Source organism: Pistacia vera, unplaced genomic scaffold (assembly GCF_008641045.1).
Source record: "Pistacia vera cultivar Batoury unplaced genomic scaffold, PisVer_v2 Contig430, whole genome shotgun sequence".
NCBI classification, from domain to species: Eukaryota; Viridiplantae; Streptophyta; class Magnoliopsida; order Sapindales; family Anacardiaceae; genus Pistacia; species Pistacia vera.
This window is the reverse complement of record NW_022196258.1, coordinates 2,287,352-2,299,118: the sequence shown is the minus strand read 5'-3', so window position 1 is coordinate 2,299,118 and position 11,767 is coordinate 2,287,352. Positions and strand designations below refer to the sequence as shown.

Sequence of the window (11,767 nt, the reverse complement as noted above, 5' to 3'; positions counted from 1 at the left end):
CCAAAAAAAAAAAAAAAAAAAAAAAAAAAACTGAAACAGTAAAAATGATTTGAGTGCAAAACCAAATTATGTCTATTTTAGCTATGTATAGAAAGTTTATATTATCTTCTTTTTCATTTGTTTTTTTACAAACACAGCATTGAAGTCAATTGGTGGATAAGAAATCAATTTTCTTTTGGGGTTATATATAGTAGAAACATTATTATATCTCATTAACTAGCTGTAGCGGCTTTTGGTATTTCGGAATTTGAAAAGGTAATGGCCTCAATTTTAATCTTGACGCGAGTTGTTTGTTTGGTGATCAGCAAATTAATTAATTTCGTAATCCCCATTAATTCATCATGTCCTTTACGTTAATTAAAGCAAGCTTTGTATATAATCATCTACTACAAGCTACCCTCGCATTAAACTTCAAATTAACTTTTTTTTTTTTTATTGCAATTGAATAAATATATTAAAAATGAGTATAATTGATAAGTAAAATAAAGAGTATAATGATATATATAATTATAATATAATTATTGAGACTCCACATAAATGATAATGACATACAATTTCTAATCAGAAATAAATATTTATTGTGGATTCAGAAATTAAGTTGTAATTTAACTTCCAATAATTGAACGTTCACATTATGCAAGCTAGCACTATTTATTTCATGACAAAATGCACCATGCATGTCATGATCGGGAAATTAATAGCCAACCTCTCCCTTCCACCCAAAAAAAAAAAAAAAAAAAAAAAAAAAAAAAAAAAAAATGACCATTACAGACTTTGACTTTTTTTCTGTTTGGTCATTATTGAATACCTGATTTTGTGAGTGCAGTGTGAGTAGAGTCAAATATAATTTAGTTTATTAGTTATCCTTCATTTCATTCTAAATTTTTATTTTCCAGCGAACTACTGTCCCGTTGGTTAACTTTTCCTATGCCTGGCAGTTGTCACTAACTATAGATAGCATGTACATAAAAAGAAGGTTTCGCACTTTTAGACCAAATTAATAAATAAAAGGTGAACATATTATAATTTAATTAATTTTAGAGCACTCTATCTGAGTACGAGAAAGATTGAGTATAAAATATTAGTTATTTGGATATAATAAATAATCGAGAGAGTGTGAAATGAAGAAAAATCACGTCAATGTCGTTAATTAAAGAAGAAGAGAAGTATTTGTACTAAGGAGAAACTCACGGGATGAATGTACCAAAAATCTTAATGGGTGGCTGGGTTGGTTTAGTTACAACCGGAAAAAATTGGAGGAGTTATGAAAAATATACCAGTTAAGTGAGCGTTGAGTGACGTGAAGTCCTTCATATTCCTACCATCTGTCCATTGTCCCGGTCCCGTAGCCTTAATTCCCACCCTCACTACTCCATTACCCTCAATCCTTCCATCTTTCTTTCATCACCAACATTTCTCTCTATCTTTCATCTCCAACGCAATACTTCCACAACAATGCCTCAAATCTTGCCTGACTTCTTGAGTTCTGTTAAACTCAAGTATGTTAAACTTGGTTACCAGTATCTTGTCAATACATTTTTACCTCTTGCTTGTGCCCGTCATGGTAGTATTCTCCTCGAGGTTCTTCGTTTAGGCCCTGAGGAAATTGTCAATCTTTGGCACTCGCTCACTTTGATCTTGTCCAGATTCTTTGCTTCTTTCCTCATCATCTTCGTGCCACCGTTTATTATGTCCAAGCCGAGAACCATTTACCTAGTGGACTACGCTTGTTACAAACCTCCCGTACCTGCCGTGTCCCCTTTGCCACCTTCAAGGAGCACTCCAGGCTCATCTTGAAGAACAACCTAAGAGTGTTGAGTTCCAGATGAGAATTCTTGAAAGGTCGGTCTTGGTGAAGAGACGTGCTTGCCCCGATCACTACATTCCTCCAACTCCAACTATGGAGGCTGCAAGAGGAGAGGCTGAACTGTTATCTTCTCAGCCATGGATTCTTTGTTCAAAAAGGTCTTAAGCCTAAAGACATCGACATTCTTATAGTGATTGCAGTCTTTTTTCTCCAACTCCGTCTTACAGCTATGGTGATTAACAAATACAAGCTCAGAAGTAACATTAAAAGCTTTAATCTTTCCGGAATGGGATGCAGTGCAGGGGTTATTTCTATCGACTTAGCTCGTGATCTTCTTCAAGTGCATCCAAATTCTAACGCAGTAGTAGTGAGCACAGAGTCATAACACCAAACTACTACCAAGGAAATGAAAGAGCCATGCTCTTCCAAATTGTCTCTTCCGTATGGGTGGAGCCGCAATCTTGTTATCGAACCGAAGGTCCGAGAGGTCGGCGAGCCAAGTACCGCCTGGTTCATGTTGTTCGCACCCACAAAGGCGCAGATGACAAGGCTTATCGTTGGTGTGTTGAAGAAGAGAAAAAAGAGGGCAAAGTAGGGATTTCATTGTCCAAAGATCTCATGGCAATAGCAGGAGAGGCTTTAAAGTCCAACATCACAACGATGGGACTCTTGTACTTCGCATCCGAGCAACTGTTGTTTCTTTTTACTCTCATCGGCCGTAAAATTTTTAACCCTAAGTGGAAACCTTATATTCCTGACTTCAAGCAGGCTTTTGAACACTTCTGTATCCATGCGGGGGAAGAGCAGTCATAGATGAATTGCAAAAGAATTTGCAGCTCTCAGCGGAGCACGTGGAAGCCTCAAGAATGACACTGCATCGATTCGGAAACACATCATCTTCATCCTTTGGTACGAATTGAGCATGTTGAATCAAAGGGGAGATGAAGAAGGGAGAAAGAGTTTGGCAGATTGCTTTTGGCAGTGGGTTTAAATGCAACAGTGCTGTTTGGAAGTGTAACAAAACCATCAAGACACCAGTCGATGGGCCTTGGGCGGATTGCATCGATCGATACCCTGTATATTCCGGAAATTGTCAAGCTTGAGCCACAAAAGTTAAAAAAAAAAAAAAAAAAAAAAAAAAAAAAAAGAGATTAAGAGAAAAACACTATCACAAGCTTGATTCAAGGGTTTGCTTCTTTGTTTAAGTTACTTTATTAAAAGTCATAATATTTATCTGGGATGTGCATTTACTTCTCTCCTGCATGTATTAATTCTTATGGCTCTTCTTATATGTCTTCTAGCTTCCACAATCTTTTTATTTTTTCTTTTTTTTCTTTACAACTATTATGTATCTGATATATAGACAGCCCAGGCCCCTTCTTGTGTTTAAGTCCAACATGTAAGAAAAAACACATTGTAACTGCTGTTATTTCAGGAAAAACAAGAAGCCTTTGTATAAACCTAGAAGGTATATGGGAAATGTTGTATTTCATCGATGATAAGTTGACTGATTAGCATTTTGGTTGTACAGGAAAATTTGGTAAATTCAGTACGCCATATATTAACTTCGTGCAACAGCAGTGGTAGGTTTAATTAATTTTCCGATGGAGTCATCAATTTTCTTTTATTGTTTCTTGTGTCTAACTATATATCATTAAACTCGTTACCATCAATTGGTTGTCGCACTGTGAACAGTTACCTTTTGGTAGGCTTAATTAATTTTAGGTCATCTGTTGTGGGCCTTGACATATCATAAGGACGTCTCTAACAAATCGTCATTTTTAGAAATTAGATTTCAATTTAGTTCACCAATGGTTTGTCTTCAAAGACGAAACTGCATGCACCAAACCAGTTCTTATGTAGAAGGCTATATAAAAATGGAAGTACGGCATTTATAAATATAAACATAATATTTATACAACTGGGTATTTGTATTTATAATAGTTGGCGATAAACTAAGTTTTGCGTATCTTATTTAGGGCTAAACCTATGCATTTGTGATGTGTTTTACTAAATAGAGTTCAGAAAAACTTCTGGGTTCCAGCTAACAGCATTAATTAATATTAAGAGTGAAAATGAAATGACATGGGTTGAGATCCAATAAGAAGAAATGATTAATAAGCCTCAAGTACATAACCTCTAGTTTTCATCCTAAGTAAATGTTAAATATGCGCTTTAATTAATTAATACGTAACATTTAATTATAAAAGGTAAAAATTGAATACATTTGTGATCTACATATAATTGAATTAAAATTCATAACGTGTTTGTAAATGTAGAAGATCAAGAATTGTTGTTCAATTTTTTTTTGAAGTTTGAAGACGAAAATGTATAAATAATTTGGAGTTATTCTATTTGAATCAGGTGTACTGAAAATAATTTAATGGGTTTTTATAAATAAAAAAATCACTAACCATAGATTGCATTGATTTCTATGAGTTCTAAAGAATAAAATATATTTTTCAATCAATATATGTAGGGGATGTAAAATGAAGATGAAATTTAAATTAGAATTAAACATTCTTTTTTTTTTTTTTAGTTTAGGTTATAATAATTTTTTTTTTTTCATTATTTCAACTTTAAGCCAGGGTATCTACAAACAATAATAAACATTTTTTTTTTAATTATCAGTTCTTTAGCTGGGAGAATTTTATAAATATATTAAGTTCCTAAAACTAAAGTACTACATAAAATTAATAAATGTAGTGATTAGTATTTTATGAAAGAGCTAGTAAATGTTAATATTTACTTTACAAATTGATAGATGAAATAATTTTTAATATATTTTGCAATATATATATCATTAATGCTGCCTAATATTAATTACATAGATATAATTATTGGTTATAGTATTGTCGGTTAAGTCTGTTACATTGTTTGTATTAGTTGATGCCGGCTGTATAACTATGGTTAGGTTAGTTGGTAACTGTGATTAGTAGAAGATTGATTAACATCTTGTTATATGGGTTGTAATAGTGCGAAAAATTCAGTAATGAAAAAGGAAGAATACATTCCAAGAATCCTCTGTTCTTCATTTTATTTCATGGTATCAGAGCAAAATGACAAAGCCAACTCTTGTCCTCCCAATACTCTTCACTTTCCTCCTTGCTGACCTCATCATCTTCTGAATTTCTACCCAAGTTCTTCCTCAATGGAGAAATTACTGGTTTCCTTAATAAACTAGAACCGAGTGATTCTTGGCTCCCAATTTTATCTCCATCGGATTTTCCTAAATTTTATTCAATCTTAGTAATTAATCAATCTTCTACTAATCACAATTACCAACTAACCTAACCATAGTTATACAGTTGGCATCAACTAATACAAACAATGTAACAAACTTAACCTAACAATACTATAAACATAAGCAAGGGTTATAAAAAGGGTTTTTAGCTATGATTTTATTTGCGATGATTTCGAAATTCGTTGCCAAAGGTAACTATTAGCGACGAAATATGAAATTGGTTGCCAATAGTTTCGCGAACTTTCTAATCCTTGCACGAGATGGCGGGAAGCAAATTGGCGACGGACTTAGTGACAACATAATTCGTCATACAATTTTTTGCCGACGAAAATAAAAAAAGCGACAACCAAGTTGTTTCGCGACGTAACTATATATCGCCGTGGATACTTTTAAGAGACGAAAATAATACAAAACGTAGCCAAAAGTATTTAGCAATGCAAATACATGGCGCCATAAAATGTTTTTGGCGATGAACATATATAAAGTGACACCAACAAAGTTTAGCTACGCAACAAAAGGCCCATCGTAACACCTTTTCAACGACGAAAATATAAAAAACAAAGCAAAATCCATCTGGCTACGCAACAAATTGTGCATCAGAAAACGTTTTTTGTGATGAAAATATAAAAAATGACGCAAAATTCATCTGCCTACGCAACAAATTGTGCATCAAGAAATGTTTTTGGCAACCAAAATATAAAAAATGATGCAAAATCCATCTAGCTACGTAACAAATTGTGCATTGGGAAACGTTTTTGGCAACGAAAATATAAACAACGATGTAAAATTAATTCATCTAGCGACACAACAAATTGTGCGTCAGGAATGGTTTTTGGTGACGAAAATATAAAAAAACGACGCAAAAGTCATCTGGCTACACAACAAATTGTTCGTCGAGAAACGTTTTTGGCGACGCAAATATAAAAAACAATGCCAAAAACGTATTGCGACGCAATCTATGTTTTGTCGTGAAAAATTTTTGGTGTCAATTTTCTTAAAATCATTGCCATTAGTTTGTTAGAAATTAATTTTTAATATAATTTCTTATTTATATGACAATAATTGAAAACGTAAAACTAATCAGTAATTAATAAAAGAAATCAAAATTATTATTATTATTATTTATTTTGTAAATACAAAAAGCACCAAAGGGTAAATTGTTTTTCAGGTTTCCACTATTGACAGCTTAAGTTTGGTACTTGTTTGTTGCTGTTTAGAATCATTATTATTTATTATTGTTATTATTATTAGGTTATTGTTAGTATTGTTTTTGTATTTTATTATAATAAATTTATAATATTATTTAATATTTATATATTAATATTAAATTTAGTACATTAAATTAATAATATTTATTAATATTAAAGCAAACAAATCAAAATTAATGCACAAAGAAAAATCACATCACAATTATGCAAATTAAATTTGGATGACAATAATAAATATTATTAATTCTCAATATCATCTTCACAAGGCATTCTGCACAACTGAAACAATGTGCCATCCATCCTCATCTTAGAGCTCTGGAGCCTCCCATACTAATTGATCTTGTTTGTTTGAGCTTGTGGTTTTTAGTCGGACGTCTTGTCTGTTTCTCTTTTCCATTTGGTTTGAGCTGGAGCTCCCTTAGGGCCTGAACCCATCTCCTCCCTTGTTGGAGCATGGTGCTCCCTTTTGAGCGGTTTCTCACATTTTTGTCCAAAAAAAGGCACATTGTTTTGTCTTCTCTAGACCTCTTCTGAGGGTATGTCCCTAGTTTTCTATATAGTTTCTTTTTTTTTAAAATTTACTTTTTTCCCCAAAAAAAAAAAAAAAAAACTGAAACAGTAAAAATGATTTGAGATGCAAACCCAATTATGTCTTATTTTAGCTTAGATGAAAGTTTATAATCTTCTTTTTTTGTTTTTAACAAACACAGCATTGAAGTCAATTGGTGGATAAGAAATCAATTTTTTCTTTTGGGGTTATATATAGTAGAACACTTATTTATATCTCATTTAACTAGCGTTAGGGCTTTTGGTATTTCAGGAATTTGAAAAGGTAATGAGCCTACAATTTAATCTTGACGCGAGTTGTTTTGTTGGTGGATCAGCAAATTAATTAATTTCGTAATCCCCATTAATTCATCATGTCCTTTACGTTAATTAAAGCAAGCTTTGTAATATAATATCATACTACAAGCTACCTCGCATTAAACTTCAAATTAACTTTTTTTTTAATTGCAATTGAATAAATATATTATAAAAATGAGTATAATTGTATAGTAAATAAAGATATAAGAAATATAATAATTATAATATAATTATAATTATTGAGACTCCACATAATGATAAGCATACAATTCTAATTAAATCATGAAATAAATATTATATTGTGGATTCAGAAATTAAGTTGTAATTTAACGTTCCCCATAATGAAGTTCACATTATGCAAGCTAGCACTATTTATTTCATGACAAAATGCACATGCATGTCATGATCGGGAAATTAATAGCCAACCTTCCCACCACAAAAAAAAAAAAAAAAAAAAAAAAAAAAAAAAAAAATGAAGCCATACAGACTTTGACTTTTTCTTTTTCGTTGGTTCATTATTGAATACCTGATTTTGTCGAGTTGCAGTGAGTAGAAGTCAAATATAATTTAGTTTATTAGTTATCCTCATTCATCTAAATTTTTATTTCCAGCGAACTACTGTCCAGTTTGGTTACTTTTCCTATGCCTGGCAGTTGTCACTTAACTATAGATAGCATGTACATAATAAAAGAAGGTTCTGCACTTTAGACCAAATTAATTAAATAAAAGGTGAACATATTATAATTTAATTAATTTTAGAGCACTCTATCTGAGTACGAGAAAGAATGAGTATAAAATATTAGTATTTGGATATAATAAATAAGACGAGAGTGTGAAAGAAGAAAAAATCACGTCAATGTCGTTAATTAAGAAGAAGAGAAGTTTGTACTAAGGAGAAACTCACGGGGATGATGTACCAAATCTTAAGGGTGGTGTGGGTTGGTTTAGTTACAACCGGAAAAAATTGGAGGAGTTATGAAAAATAATACCAAGTTAAGTAGGTTGAGTGACGTGAAGTCCTTCATTTAATCCTACACAGCCTCCTTCATTGCTCCCGGTCCCGTAGCCTTTAAATTCCCACCCTCACTACTCCTATTACCCTCAATCCTTCTCATCTTTCTTTCATCACCAACATTCTCTCTATCTTTCACTCCAACGCTAATACTTCCACAACATGCCTCAAATCTTGCCTGACTTTTGAGTTCTGTTAAACTCAAGTATGTTAAACTGGTTACAGTATCTTGCAATCACATCTTTACCTCTTGCTTGTGCCCGTCATGGTAGAGTATTCTCTCCGAGGTTCTGTTTAGGCCCTGAGGAAATTGTCAATCTTGGCACTCGCTTCACTTTGATCTTGTCCAGATTCTTTGCTCTTCTTTCCTCATCATCTTCGTCGCCACCGTTTATTTCGCAAGCCGAGAACCATTTACTAGTGGACTACGCTTGTACAAAATCCCGTGACCTGGTGTCCCCTTTGCCACCTCATGGAGCACTCCAGGCCATCTTGAAAAACAACCTAAGGTGTTGAGTTCCAGATGAGAATCTTGAAAGGTCCGGTTTGGTGAAGAGACGTGCTTGCCTCCGGATATCACTACATTCCTCCAACTCCAACTATGGAGGCTGCAAGAGGGAGGGAAACTGTGTATCTCTCAGCCATGGATCTTTGTTCAAGAAAACTGGTCTTAAGCCAAAGACACGACATTCTTATAGTGAATTGCAGTCTTTTTTCTCCAAATCCGTCTTTATCAGCTATGGTGATTAACAAATACAAGCTCAGAAGTAACATAAAAGCTTTAATCTTTCCGGAATGGGATGCAGTGCAGGGGTTATTTCTATCGACTTAGTCGTGTCTTCTTCAAGTGCATCCAAATTCTAACGCAGTAGTAGTGAGCACAGAGATCATACACCAAACTACTACCAAGGAAATGAAAGAGCCATGCTCCTTCCAAATTGTCTCTTCGTATGTGGTGGAGCCGAATCTTGTTATCGAACCGAAGTCCGAGAGTCGGCGAGCCAAGTACCGCCTGGTTCATGTTGTTCGCACCCACAAAGGCGCAGATGACAAGGCTTATCGTTGTGTGTTTGAAGAAGAAGACAAAGAGGCACAAGTAGGGATATTGTCCAAAGATCTCATGGCAATAGCAGGAGAGGCTTTAAAGTCAACATAACGATGGGACCTCTTGTACTTCCCGCATCGAGCAACTGTTGTTTCTTTTTACTCTCATCGGCCGTAAAATTTTCAACCTAAGTGAAAACTTATATTCCTGACTTCAAGCAGGCTTTTGAACACTTCTGTATCCATGCGGGTGGAAGAGCAGTCACTAGATGAATTGCAAAAGAATTTGCAGCTCTCAGCGGAGGAGACGTGGAAGCTCAAGAATGACACGCATCGATTCGGAAACACATCATCTTCATCTCTTGGTACGAATTGAGCTATGTTGAATCAAAGGGGAGGATGAAGAAGGGAGAAAGAGTTTGGCAGATTGTTTTGGCAGTGGGTTTAAATGCAACAGTGTGTTTGGAAGTGTAACAAAACCATCAAGACACAGTCGATGGGCCTTGGGCGGATTGCATCGATCGATACCTGTACATATCCGGAAATTGTCAAGCTCTGAGCCACAAAAATGTAAAAAAAAAAAAAAAAAAAAAAAAAAAGAGATTAAGAGAAAAAACTATCACAAGCTTGATTCAAGGGTTTGCTTCTTTGTTTAAGTTACTTTATTAAAAGTCATAATATTTATCTGGGATGTGCATTTACTTCTTCCTGCATGTATTAATTCTTATGGCTCTTCTTATATGTCTTCTAGCTTCCACAATCTTTTTATTTTTTTTTTTCTACAACTATTATGTATCTGATATATAGACAGCCCAAGGCCCTCTTGTGTTTAAGTCCAACCATGTAAGAAAAAACACATTGTAACTGCTGTTATTTCAGGAAAAACAGAAGCCTTTGTATAAACTAGAAGGTATATGGGAAATGTTGTATTTCATCGATGATAAGTGACTGAATTAGCATTTGTTGTACATGGAAAATTTGGTAAAATTCAGTACGCCATATATTCAACTATACGTGCAACAGCAGTGGTAGGTTAATTAATTTTCCGATGGAGTCATCAATTTTTATTGTTTCTTGTGTCTAATCTATATATCTTAAAATCCTGTTACCATCAATTGGTTGTCGCACTTGTGAACAGTTACCTTTGGTAGGCTTATTAATTTTAGGTCATCGGTGGGACCTTGACAATCATAAGGACGTCTCTAACAAATCGTCATTTTTAGAAATGATTTCAATTTATGTTCACCATGGTTTGTCTCTCAAAGACAAACTGCATGCACCAAACCAGTTCTTATGTAAAGGCTATATAAAAATGGAAGTAGGCATTATAAATATAATATAAATAATAATATTTAACAACTGGGTATTGTATTTATAATAGTTGGCGATAAACTATAGTTTTGCGTATCTAATATTGGGCTACACCTACATGCATTTGTGATGTGTTTATAAATAGAGTTCAGAAAAACTTCTGGGTTCCAGCTAACAGCATATAATACTAAGAGTGAAAATGAATAGACTAGGGTTGAGATCCAATAAGAAGAATGAATTAATAAGCCTTCAAGTACATACGCCTCTAGTTTCATCCTAAGAAATGTTAAATATGCGCTTTAATTAATAATACGTAACATTTAATATATTAAAAGGTAAAATGAATACATTTGTGATCTACATATAATTGAATTAAAATTCATCAACGTGTTTGTAAATGTAGAAGATCAAGAATTGTTGTTCAATTTTTTTATGAAGTTTGAAGACGAAAAGTATAAATAATTTGGAGTTATTCATTTGAATCAGGTGTACTGAAAATAATTTAATGGGATTTTTATAAATTAAAAAATCACTAACAATAGATTGCATGATGATAGAGTCTCTAAAGAATAAAATATTTTCAATCAATATATGTAGGGATTGTAAATAGAAGATGAAATTTAAATTAGAATTAACATTCTTTTTTTTTTTTTTAGTTTAGGTTATAATAATTTTTTTATTTTCAATTTCAACTTTTAAGCCAGGGTATCTAACAACAATAATAAACATTTTTTTTCTAATGATAAGTTAGTTCTGCTCGTGGAGAATTTTAAAAAAATAATACCTAAGTGAAGACAAGTATCATTTCATGTGTTTATTGGTGGAAATTAGTCAGATTATAATTTGCAATATGTAGATTAACTTTCTTTTCCATAGATTAACTTGTAACAGAAACATACTTATGAATGAAATTAAATTATAATATTTAATTTTATTAGTTTATGGAACTACAAGGATTCATTACAAAATTCTCATCTCAAGAATTATTCAAAGATTTTCATACCAATATTGTGTTATCATATTTAAAGATATCTTATTATCATATAATTTATTACATCACAACTTCATCTATACATTGAGATAAAAGTATTTAGAATGCTAATTGATATTCATTTTATTTTGAGGATAATAATAATTTCATCACCATCAATCAACAACAAAACCTCCACACTGTCAAATAAAATATTAAAACAAGAATAGTTAAAATAATTAGTTAGATATTAGAAGAATTAAATAATTACATTTTATTAATACTAAATAATAATTAGTTAAGGCCC

At 32.8% G+C, this 11,767-nt stretch overlaps 2 pseudogenes; both read left to right on the top strand.

Moving 5' to 3' along the window:
- Nucleotides 1-1,455: 1,455 nt before the first annotated feature.
- On the top strand, nt 1,456-3,306 carry LOC116143504 (annotated as a pseudogene).
- Nucleotides 3,307-8,297: 4,991 nt separating this feature from the next.
- LOC116143632 lies at nt 8,298-9,738 on the top strand (annotated as a pseudogene).
- Nucleotides 9,739-11,767: the final 2,029 nt, after the last annotated feature.